General features: G+C 34.6%; 1 protein-coding gene across 1 annotated transcript in view; it reads right to left on the bottom strand.

The window, feature by feature from the left end:
• The window catches only part of LOC136835419 (clumping factor B-like), a 55,751-nt gene that overhangs the window by 19,373 nt on the left and 23,057 nt on the right, over positions 1 to 13,321 (bottom strand). The gene's annotated exons all lie outside the window — the stretch shown is intronic.

Here is a 13,321-nt window from a genome sequence, read left to right as displayed (position 1 = left end):
CTCTCTCTCTCTTGAGGTAGTTGGAATGAAGAGAAAAGTAAGCTTGAAAAAACACAATGTTCAACAAAGATGATAAAATAATGTGGGAAATAGATATAGTGTGAATGTTGTTTTCTTGCCATAGAAAATCTTAGAAATGTGAGTTGAACAAAGCATCATACTAATAATATGATAAAACAGGTGGTGAGTAAATATAACGATTCATTTTGTCTCGCACTAAAAATACTTAGGGAGTTTTTTTACTGCCAACTCACCCTGCATCATTGCCTTAACCGTTTCTGTTGTTTTCCGTAACAACTCGACCTTTTATTTACTCGTGGGGTCGTTGGAACAACTCTTCAGCTTGAAAAGAGGGCCAAGTTTTTGGTTTGGGAATGTTTGAGTTAAAGACAGTTCGAAATAGATAGCTTGTGCATCGCACAATTTGATCAAAGTTGGTAAGAACGTTTTTCGCTAAATATAAGGGATTCTACCTTGACCAAACATGGCGTGACATGCTGCCTCTGATCATTTTAGATTGCGTTAGATGGAATTTTATTACCAGTTTCACTGGAGAAACTACGTACATTTACGTTTGTTGATATTTTTCCATCTTTGTGAATAAAAAGCATATCTCAATTTCCTTAGAACAGTTATACCATGCAGAGCGAAAATCGAAGCAGTTTCATCATGCATGTGCCTATGAAAGGTATTATCTTCAACTAACATGTTTAAAAATTCAGTCGACAAATACAGTGGCAGATTGGCGCACAGCCTGACAGGCCTATATAGGCACCATGATAAGCCTTTCGACAGTGCAGTGTTGTGTTATTCGTCATTACTTACAGTAGTTGAAAATAATTGCAGTATTAGCTCTGTCTTTTTTCATTTAAAGCACATTTTTTCCCAAAAGACTCCGTTTTTTACATTAAAACAAGAATATCTGTGACTTTATAAACTGAAGGAAATTTTGTGGTTTGACTAAAATATTAGATGCAAAAATGCACTTTTCAAGATACAATTTTACTTGAATATCCTTCGTATTTCTTAGTCAAAATCTCATGTTCCGTCAAGTTACTCAACGACTATTTTTTTTCTTTTTTTTTTTTGATTAGTTGGAGATTAATTTTAGATTTCATAATGAATAGCTATCATCATTTGGTTCTGATTATCAAAGGCGGCTTAAATTTATCTTTGTTTTATTCCACGAAACCTAAGTTCCTCAGCTTCCGTTTTTCCCGAACCTTTTGTGCGCGATGTTTATGACCAATACCTTGCCGCCATTTTCGATACATAATCTTGGGCAACGTCAGCTTGTAGTCAGCATTTCCATAATTTCATCACATATGCTTCAAGGGAATGAAGAAGCATATTTGCCCTCTATAGATATTAGAGAAATAACTACAGCCGGAATATAAGTATATATGTATATGAGACGGTAACCGGAGTATGGAATGACAGTACTGAGAGTTAGGATCAATAGGGATTTGGATGCTTTATCGATCCCAATAAACAGTTAATAATCGGAGAAGAGTAACCTGTACCGTACGTTTGGCAGCGATATTAGTACGCTTTATAATTACATATATATATATATATATATATATATATATATATATATATATATATATATATATATATATATATATATATATATATATATATATATGTGTGTGTGTGTGTGTGTGTGTGTGTGTGTGTGTGTGTTTTGTGTGTGTGTAAAAGAATAGCACGCAATGATGTAAAGCAGTGTAACTGAACAAGAAATAAGTATAGCTGAAGTCATAGTAATGGGATTCAGACATTTCTATTTTTCAGCTTTTCTGTGTTACTGACCTTTGAATTATTCTTAGCTATCAGTATTTTATTAAAAGACGTCTCTTATTTGCACGTTGATATTACTCCTGTTTTGTTTATTATTTGCGGACACTTAATACCACTGACAGGTATTATAGCGCCACGTTGGCGTTTCAAATTCAAGCGGAGGCATGATTCTTGCTAAGCAGATGTTTGCTCATGATTTAGTAATCATTGAGAAGGAAATACCTTTTCTACAGTGATGTCAGAAGGTGGAATAGAATTCAAGAAAAAGAGGACAGTAAAAAAGCGCATTAAGTAAACTTGTATATACTATGTATATATACTGTATGTATATGTATATGTACTTACATATGTGTGTGTATATACACATATATACATATATATATATATATATATATATATATATATATATATATATATATATATATATATATATATATATATACATATACTGTATATATATTTATATTTTTATTTATAGAAAGCTCCTTTTCTCTCATAACCATATAGTCTGTATATGCAGTATATATATATATATATATATATATATATATATATATATATATATATATATATATATATATATATATATATATATATATATATATATATATATATAATGTGTGTTTGTGTACCGGACTTGCAGAAGTAGTGATGGACAAGAAATATAAAACAAAAGCATTGATCCTGACCGGTTTCGTCTGTTGAGACACTTCAAGAGGATTGGTACTTAATAAGAATAATTTTATTGTACAAGGTATATGCCAAGACTAAAGTACAGCATAAAGAAACCAAAAATCCTCTTAAACTGTTAGCATTAGGGAAAAGGGGAGGGAGTTGTCCTTTTTCAAGACGAAGTGGCACTCTTCCCTTGGGACAGAAGAAGACTCACCCCAGGCACCCTTCCTACTATTGACAGCTTTAAATGTCTGTTGACTTTTTTAACTGTCTTGCCGTAGCATGTGTATTATACAGGTAAATTTCTTGAAGATATCAGATTAGACAAAAGTGGCCTGGATCAAGGCTTTTGTTGATTTATTCCTTGTGGCACTTATATGCTTGTATGTATGTATGTATGTGTGTATATATATACAGACATATAATTATATATATGTGTTGTGTGTGTTTGTAATTACCATATTCCTTATCTTCCTACAGGGGTTCACGCTAGAATATATATATATATATATATATATATATATATATATATATATATATACACACACACATATACATACATATATATACAGTATATATATATATATATATATATATATATATATATATATATATATATATGTATATATATATATGTATATATATACACACAAAGACAGTGACCCCGAGTTAAATATAGCTCCTGAAGTCACTGGATGCGAGTGAATATCACTGTGACCTATACCGAGAAATGTGGAAATTAAAAAATGCATGTGCCTCCACACAGCCCCAGACTAGGCTAGAGCATGGAGGACAAAATATTCCCTTGACTGCTACACATTATTTGGGGTGTCAAATTTATTGGTTAAAAATGGTCGGCTAAATATTATCCTTTAATAGGCAAGCTAAATTGATTCAAGGAGCAATGGTATTTCATAAAAAAGGGTGCAAATGGTGGAACCTAGACGAATCGTTAACACAAATTGACAGTTCCAGAAGACCAGTTTGATCCAGAGTGATCTCTGGCAGTGAGGGAAAGGCCATATTGCGTATGATCATTGTATCGTCTGCTCAGAATGAAGTTGCGTTTATTATATTCGCAGATCGATAAAGCGTTTTTCATCTCCAAGACAGGTTTTGAAGACGATACTTTTAGAGAAAGCGAATCACGAGGCTTTCTTTTTATCATTGAGACACCTTACAAAGGTTTGATACACGGCTCCCCTTCGACGATACGGATGTCCTGAGATAATTATGAAATTCTCAGCATAGGCCTAGGGAGATCCAAAGACACAGTCAGCATATAGTAACTTAAAGATATTCTTAGCATACAGTATCCCTAAGATTTCTTAGCATATAGTATCCCAAAGACATTTTTATGGTGCAGTACCCCAAAGATAACTGGTATATTGTATCCCGAGTACTCCGAAGACATGATTGCATACAGTATTCTTCAGACATTTTTGGCACAGTATTGCCAAAAATCTTCGCCATACCATATCATAAGGACATTTTTGTGTAGAGTATCCCTTTTGCGAATAATTGTGTTATTTCCTTCAAAAAATAAACCGACGAGCGTTATAAAACAGGTTGGGCATCTGGTAACTAGACAGACTAGTAAAGGGAACCCCGAAGATGAATCATGGCAAGGAAATGCTCCTAGAACTAATGTCAGAGTCAGATCATCAATGAATGAGTAACACAGACAATTCAGTAGTGAAAGTTAAGGTTTTCGCTCAGTTACAGACGGCTCCTGTTCTTATAAATAGCTTAAAAAAATTTTGCTTATTTCTGCATTTCTTTTTGTCAGTACTTTTGTTGGTCTGTCTGTCTTTTCGAGACCTATAATTAGCTGACAAATACTAAAATATATCAAATAATTTAACATTTGAAAGGTGGATAGTTATAGGAGGAATTCCTTCCTGGCAGAATAATAAGGAAAAGTCCTATACATCAATAATGCATCTTACGATTTAACAAAAGTCGGATGGTCTTTTAGGAAATTGCTTTAAGCTAGTTAACATTTGTAACCCTTAAAGTGACGAGAGGATGAGGAAAGCCTTAGGTGTCCACCTGCAAATACTGTACTGTTGATATTTAACTTGTAGAAGTTTTGAGATTTTCAGATGAAGAAGAAAATGTAGTTTAAAGTAGTTAATGTAAAAATAAGAAATACGTTAAAGCTGGCGAAATGAAGCTTACGTAGATATTTGCAACAAAGATGTTTACATCAGAGGAGTTGTAAAGTATGGTTAGGTAATAAGACCATAAAATAAAGACCTTGGAAGCTCCATGAAGAGTCAGTAAGCTTTCCGTAATGCAAAAAATATTAATAATAGGGAGTATTAGCGTATTTACAAGTCTCTCTCTCTCTCTCTCTCTCTCTCTCCCTTCCCTTTGATATCATATAACTGAAAGAAGAGCGTCATATTAACAATTCCCTCCTCTCACCATGCAATCTCATGGCGTAAATTGCAGGAGTGATAATCCATATAAGAAGATTAATTACCCGATAACCCGGCATTAGCGTTCATTTATTACTTATTGAACTTTTTGGAAGGCCTACCACATCATAAACTTCCTTCAGCTTTAATTTTTTATCTTTCCCTTTCTTTTGTGGTTAAATTCTTTTACCCTCATACAATATGTCTGCACTCTCTCTCTCTCTCTCTCTCTCTCTCTCTCTCTCTCTCTCTCTCTCTCTCTCTCTGAATGTTTGCACTTTGGCACACACAGAAACTTACGTACTGTGATCAGATTTTTATATACTACAGATGTGTAAATCACATGCGCAAACATGCGCTGTATATTCACATTTAAATGTAACCTAAGGCAGAACATTACTTTAAAAAAGGCCATAAACCCTTGGAATCAAATACCCCATAAATGGCGGATAAATCGCATTCCGGAACCAAGATAATTCATTCTGTTGCTCCCGTAGGAGTTTGGGAATTAAAATCGTAGCTTTCAATGCGTTCTACTGGTATGTCACTTAAGTAGTGGCAGCGTGCTGTCTGAAATTTCATATGCCATTAGTGTTGTAAGACCACTTAAAAGGAATTCGATGTTTAGCCATGTATGATTGCAATCGTGAACTGCGAAGGACAGAATGAGAACTAGACCTAACTATTGCGACTTTAAGAAGACTTTTAGGAACGTGAATTCGTTCCTGTGTGTGATAGAAACTTGGAGTTTAGTTGGGGGAAAAGTTGTCATAGTTACTGTATACTGTTTAGACATTGGAAACTGTGAGGAAGACAGAATTTTCTGGCCAGAGTGTAACTGTGCTGGATGGAATACTAAGGCATTTAGATCATAGTAAGGAAAGATGACGTACCGGGTAGCTTTGAAGCGCCCATTATAATTGAAAATGGCGAGGTTTTTTGGAACAGTATTCTGAAAGGGGTTTCAAAAGAAGATGCAGGACCTATGTCAGGATACTCAAGTATCCAAAGCAAGAGTAACTATTGGCTTACCCCAAAGAAATGGCAGTTCGGATTATTAAGGGTTGGTTACCTTTTAAGAAAAATAAAACGAATGAAATTAGAAAATGATTAATCTGTTTCAGATTCCATCTGGTATTTCGTTCATCTTCGAAACATTCCTCAAATATGGAAGAGATGTTATGGCGCTCTTTTCATTATGACCTCGATGGCCTCTGCAAAAGTCAGCACCCCTCAGTCCCAAATCCCTCTATAACCCTCTTCTAAGCTACAGTTGCGATAATACATTTCACTGGTGGCATTTCAGTTTTAATTGAACAAAATCGTTCTGTTACGGCGTCATAAATCTTATAAATCACCTTAAGAATTGGAGAACCTTTCCTTGATCCCATCGATATCGCTTATTATTACCTTTAAAGACATTCATATCTGATGCTTGTATGGTAAATACAAACTGTACAGAAAGGAATGAGATGTCTTATCACTATCTTATCAGGTGCGACGTCCTGTCTTAAGATATAGGTGGAACAGTGTATATGACAAATCACACATAAACTGAGTAACATTATGCATTCCAAAGAAGACCAGAAGCACTCTTTCACCATTTAAACACGCGTTACCCGCATTTCTAAATCTACTGCTTCCCTTTTACCAGTATAATCAACAGCTAAGCTTTCTTTTGAATTATTGAAGAAGAGTATTGCCCTACTTTAATTCACTCTGTGCATATTTGAGTTTTCTGTAAAAGAAAATTATTGTGTTGGCTTTGTCTGTCCGTCCGCACTTTTTCTGTCCGCCTCAGGTCTTGAAAACTACTGAGACTAGAGGGCTGCAAATTGGTATGTTGATCATCCACCCTCCAGTCACCAAACATACCAAATTGCAGCACTCTAGCCTTAGTAGTTTTTATTTTATTCAAGGTTAGCCATAATCGTGCGTCTGGCAACGATATAGGACAGGCCACCACCGGACCGTGGTTAAAGTTTCACGGGCCGCGGCTCATACAGCATTATACCGAGACCACCGAAAGATAGATCTATTTTCGGTGGCCTTGATTATACGCTGTACAGAAAACTCGATTGCTCCGAAGAAACTTCGGCGCATTTTTTACTTTTTTTATATATTTAGCTTCCGTACTCACGCTAACTCGATCACATTTTCATTATGTAGCATACTTTTATCACTCACGTTAACCTAAGACTCATGGAATTCCCTACTCATTTTGGTAATTGAGACTTTCTCAGACCCGTCATGAACTATTATCTACAGTAGGTGTACAAGCCACAGGCATCATTGTCGAGGCTGTTTGTTTGAAAGAAGGACAAAAACAACCACTCAATCTTGCTGAGACGAGTATGTTGTGCTCAAACCATGAGTATTGGTAGCCGATGGAACCGTTCAGTTGATCGTTTTTAACCCCGGCTCGTTAATTTTTCGAAATATCATTCTTTTATTCCAATCTGCTTAGCACAATGAGGGCTGGAAGTTGCAGGGATAGTGACATATCTGTGGAGACTAATAGTGATGGAAACTACTCTGACACTATAGGTTGGGTAACAATAATTCAAGTAACTGTCAGACAACACTGAGGCATGTTCGGAATTATTGCATATTAGACCATGATTGTTCGTTCGTTATCTGGTATTTGCGTGTGTGTGCATATGAGAGAGAGAGAGAGAGAGAGAGTTTCAGTATTTTAGGAAGTCTGTATTTCGCAAATAAACACTTCCTGAGTCCATCATTTTTACACGGAATGGCTAACAGCCGATGTGACTTGATGCCTTTGGCATGGTATTAACCGACCTTTCTTTTTCAAGTGGATCTATCAAGGCAGCTCGTGATCTGGTGATGTAATAAGAAAAAAATTTCAAAAGGCTCATTGGTTAGTCAACGATAACCAATATATTTCATTTAACTATACAAAATGAGATCGTGGAATGTAGCATGCCTAAACATTCCTTGGCTTTATGCTAGATTTTATCTATATATGCAAAAGTGTATCCATATTTTCATGTGCTTGTGTAACCGTATCTTAGATTTATGCGTATGTATGTAAAAGGGCAAGGGAGTGTGCATGCATGTTTGTAGGTGTGAAGGCAGTTTTTTGTTATATGCTCGTAGAAAAATATATATATATATATATATATATATATATATATATATATATATATATATATATATATATATATATATATATATATATATATATATATATATATGTGTGTGTGTACACACACACTATATATATATATATATATATATATATATATATATATATATATATATATATATATATATATATATATATATGTGTGTGTGTGTGTGTGTGTGTGTGTGTATGTGTATGTATAAATAAAGGCAAATGCCACGAGCTATATAAAGGACAGTGAATCGAAAGGCCTAGCACCACTCCGTTGTTTCACTGTCCGTCGTGGCATTTGCTTTTATTTATACATATTCATCACGTTCCATATTTTCGTTTTTCGTTTATACATATATATACGTGTGTGTGTGTGTGTGTGTGTAGAGAGAGTGAGAGAGAGAGAGAAAAAAAAAGAAAGAGAGGGGGTGGGAGAGAGGTTGAATTAGGCTATATTTGCGTAATGATTCTGTTGCCTCAGTCCTTCAGCTATGACACGCAAAGTATCCAATAACGGCGGAAACCCAAATTTTCACTTCATTACGATCCGAGAGGCATCGTTATGCCACGACTGGCGATATGAAATTTTAATTAAGAAGAGAGGGTCGTACGAATAACAAGTATTTGTGTCGATGTAGTGTCCTCGAATTAGACGAAATACTGCCATTCTTTTGAGGTAACTTAAGGCCTTTTTCTACCGGAAGTCTAATAAAAAAAACTCTAATCGTGACTGAGCTGCAGTATAAATAGAACTGGAAATTAGCGAAACTTCAGAAGCCCGACGGAAAGGTCGCAGCTCTTGTGAAACAAAGGGTTATTTACTGTCATTGATCTCGTAGTAACTGACACCACAAAATTACCCTAATTTTGCGTGTTGTGCCTGCCGCCTGGTCCCTACCTGCCCTTCCTCCCCTACTGAATGCCCTAATGATTAATTCATCCGAGCTAACCTTCCGTTGCTCTCGTGTAATTCCAAGGATACCACCAACAAGGTCAAAGGCGCAATAGAACAAAAGATATTCTGAAAATCGAAGACGTAGAGGGACAGAATTCTTGATTTCTCGTCTGGTTACTAAAAGGTTTTATGGAAACTCTAGAAATTACCGTAAGAGGTCACATAAAGCACTGTGATTTTAGAAGAGTTTTTCAAAAACGAAAAACAAGAAATTCCAATATTAGAACACGTACAACATAAAAGAATCTCATACATCAGTAATGTGTTTAAATGGCGCTACAGGAAGCATGAAATTCTCACGCTAAAATATCGTCGCATCAAAACTCCAGACGCATTTTCTGAAAGGCAATATTTGAATTGTAATTACGTCTGCAAACAATTTTCTAAGACGTGCTCGAGAAGCAAAGCGTCAGCGTTAACATGTCATATGTCGCGTGCGAAAAGACTGCATCTCAACATAAGGTCTTTGGTTTATCATTCCGTGATTTCACTCATCGATTTGTGAAGGACGTTCCTTTTTACGTTCTCTGAGTATTGGAGTAGTGGAAAAATGAGTGACCTTTCGTGAGAGATAGTTGGCATTGCTAATGTTTATTTCTCGAAAAGCCAGTGTTCGCGATTTTTACCGGAAATATTGTTTGATATAATTATAATCAATTAATCAAATGAATGGTTAAATGCGTTCGAGTTTTATTATGGTTATTTGGTAGCCGAAATTTCTGTCCTATTTAGAATTCTGGTTCATATGACTAACGCCTTCATTTGCGTCCTTAAAGCACAGATGCGAAAATTGCAGAATATGAAAAGTATCCAAAGAGAAACTCGTTTAAAATTAAAATTTTAAATGGGAAGTTGTAGATGACAGAGCGCTTTGAGACAGAGACCTGTAGAAATGGGATTTTTCCCATTGAAAAGACAGTAAAAAAAATCGACGTTTTTAAACAGAAACGTATAGAAAATAGTTCATAATTGGAAAGTTTTAGAAGGTGAAAAGTCTTTTAATGGCATCTTATAGAAGCAGTTCTTCAATGAAAACCGGGTAAAAAGTAAAATTTTCAGAACAGAAACCTTTAGAAATGAAAGGAGAATTAAACCTTTTAAGGGAAAATGTGGAAAATTGATAGTTTTTAAGCAGAAGCATGATGTACAAACATCTTTAAATAAAACTGATATTCTTAAAATAAAATGTTCAGCTTTAAAGAAGTGTGATGTCTCTAAAATGCTAATGAAGCAACCCGAACCATGGCATGAGACAATTAATAGCTCACTATAAATAAAAATCTTTGCTTTTGCTTCCTATTATCATCTTGTTCCTAAAAAAAAACATTTCGGAATCCAAAATTACACAAATGGCCCAGGTACCTATAGCTCTATTTCACGTTTCTTGGGATTCTCTCTCTCTCTCTCTCTCTCTCTCTCTCTCTCTCTCTCTCTCTCTCTATATATATATATATATATATATATATATATATATATATATATATATATATATATATATATGTGTGTGTGTGTGTGTGTGTATATATATATATATGTGTGTATATACATATATGTGTATGTGTATATTTCTTGTATTTATATCTCTGGATACTATTCTTTAATATGATTCTACTCATCATGAAAACTTAAGTGGTTAATGTTTACATAAGTGATGATCCTTTCGTGACTGAAAGGTGCTCATGGACAAAACATAAACACTCACCCAATAGCTGCAAATTATAGAGAAGAGGAAAAATTCTGACTGCAAATATGGAGAGGGTTTGTACGTGTAGGGAACTGTTAGTAGGCAGGCAAGGGTTACATGTTCCCAACAAGCTATGACTGTGAGAGAAACAACGAGCCTTTTAAAATACAAAAAAAAAGGTGGCATTTCAGAACACCTGAAGACGACAATTAAACAGAAATTTAATGGTCCTTCTTTTCCTGTGTACCCTTACTTGGATATATTTACTCTCCTTCTTTTCCTGTGTACGCTTACTTGGGTATATTTACTGACTGTCTTTAAGCAAAACGTTCACCCAGATATAAGTACAATTAACATCCAAATTTATGCATTTTTCCTCCGTCCTTATACCTTGATTCAAGTTAACAGTCTCGGCGATAAAAACTTTTGCGCTGTCCCCTATAATGATACTATTTTATGGGTGAATTATTAGCTATGGTAATAAAAAGAATAAGGTCCTCGTAAATCTCATGAGAGTTCCTTCGGGATTAAAGAATATCGCGTGATATGCACAATCCAATCCCCTATGTATGAAGCCATGGCCTGAAAAAGAATGTGTGTGTGTGTGTGTGTGTGTTTGTGTGTACGTATGAGCGCGAGTGTGTGTAAACGAAATCAGTCTGGAATTTAGGACAGAATTAATTTCTCGTGGCAGTTTATAAGGGATTGATAAACAATAAGTTAAGGTCATACTTTCTCTCTGTGGTTGTTGACCTTTTCCAATGCAGATGTTGAACTCATTTGCATTTTGAATGCTTGCGTAATTCAGGTAGTTTGTTGCCTTTTCACGTCGTGAGAGACTGGACAATAGTTTGTTCATTTTAAGAATGTTACACACACACACACACACACACATATTACATATATATATATATATATATATATATATATATATATATATATATATATATATATATATATATATATATATATATACTCGTAATATATATATATATATATATATATATATGTATGTATGTATGTATGTATGTATGTATGTATGTATATACATATTTTATATATATATATATATATATATATATATATATATATATATATATATATATATATATATATATCTAGAGAAAACTGAGGTATTTAATTGCATAGTGGTGAAAATTCTCTTGTTTTTCTGTGGAGCTAAAGTTGTTAAGGGAGATAGCTTGAGTTAATAAAATATATACATGTGTGCCCCCGTCCTCTCTCTCTCTCTCTCTCTCTCTCTCTCTCTCTCTCTCTCTCTCTCTCTCTCTCTCTCTCTCTCTCTCTCTCTCTTACGTGTGTTTGTGTTTCGAAAGTGTTTAACCTGATAGAGAAATTCACGGCAGCATCACAAAACATGTTTAAATACAAAAAACATGCTCTTAATGTTTAGAAATACTCTCACGTGACTTATGTGATGCACAAGAGAGTAAATCAATAAAATAACTAAGTAAATTACAAATACTGATAAGGGAAATCGAAGAGGAGAGGGTCCATGAATCATAACGACCAAGAACATTTGATTCTTAACGAGAGAAACAAGGTCACAAAGAATCGAGATCAATTGTACAGTAAGGTCAGGAGATAGGACACCAAAACATTATTTTGTATTTTCTTTAAACACCTCTGTGATGTTTAGTTACACACAACCATTTTTATATTTTTGAAAGTAAATAATTTTGATATTAGCTTATGCATATTGTTCATGTTACAGAATCTGCCTATTAATGGTACCATTATATTAAGCACAACTTCCCACAGACGGCATGAGCTTAAAGACATTTGTACAGTGCCACCAAATATTGAACTTCCACGGTTCACCTAACATTCTGATCCATAAAAACTCTTACGCTGTTACGCTGATGTTTTTTATAGATATTTTTAAGTAACTATAGCATGCAAGGCACCAATATATTAATTAAACAACGAAAGGGTTTGCGTGTCATGCTCCTTCCATAGTCTCAAATTGTTTATGAGTGATTCTATAGGAACACGCGAGCAAATATGAATACAAAACCTTCGAATAAGCACATTGTACTTCCCGTCTCCTTGTACAATTTCTTCTTGTTACTTATAACTTGGAAATTGGCCCTTCATCACTTCTTGCCAAATGTACTTTATTTTGTTTTTAGTTTCCAGTATAATAAACCATATTCCAAACTTTTTTTCCTAAATTTTTCTTGCTTTTAAATAGCACTTTAGACATGAGGCTTTTGCCCCGTATATTTCTTAAAGGTGTTGGATCTAGGCCCCTCCATCTTACCAGCACAGTTGATATACATTTTCATTCATGTGTTTCAGTAAGGACTATATCAGTGATTGCTCTCGAGAACTTAGGGCTGTTTAATGGCTAATTTACATTCTACATATTTCGGGATTACATCTCCCATGGGTAATCTGTGAAAAATAAAAAGTTCCCATTTTAAGCAGCCTCTAAATATATATTCTGCGTTATGTGGACTTTAGACGACCTGTTGATGAGGCGTCTGTGCAGATATATGAAACAGTGAATATTTCAGAAGTTTTCTCTGTACTTGGATCATCACAGTTTAAATTATGAATGTGACGATGGAAGTTGCATTACTTTTTTCTTTTCACAGATTCATGTTAGATTTATATAT

Source organism: Macrobrachium rosenbergii, chromosome 55 (assembly GCF_040412425.1).
Source record: "Macrobrachium rosenbergii isolate ZJJX-2024 chromosome 55, ASM4041242v1, whole genome shotgun sequence".
Lineage (NCBI taxonomy): Eukaryota > Metazoa > Arthropoda > Malacostraca > Decapoda > Palaemonidae > Macrobrachium > Macrobrachium rosenbergii.
Note: the sequence above shows the minus strand (reverse complement) of the source record. Positions and strands in the feature narration are given on the sequence as shown.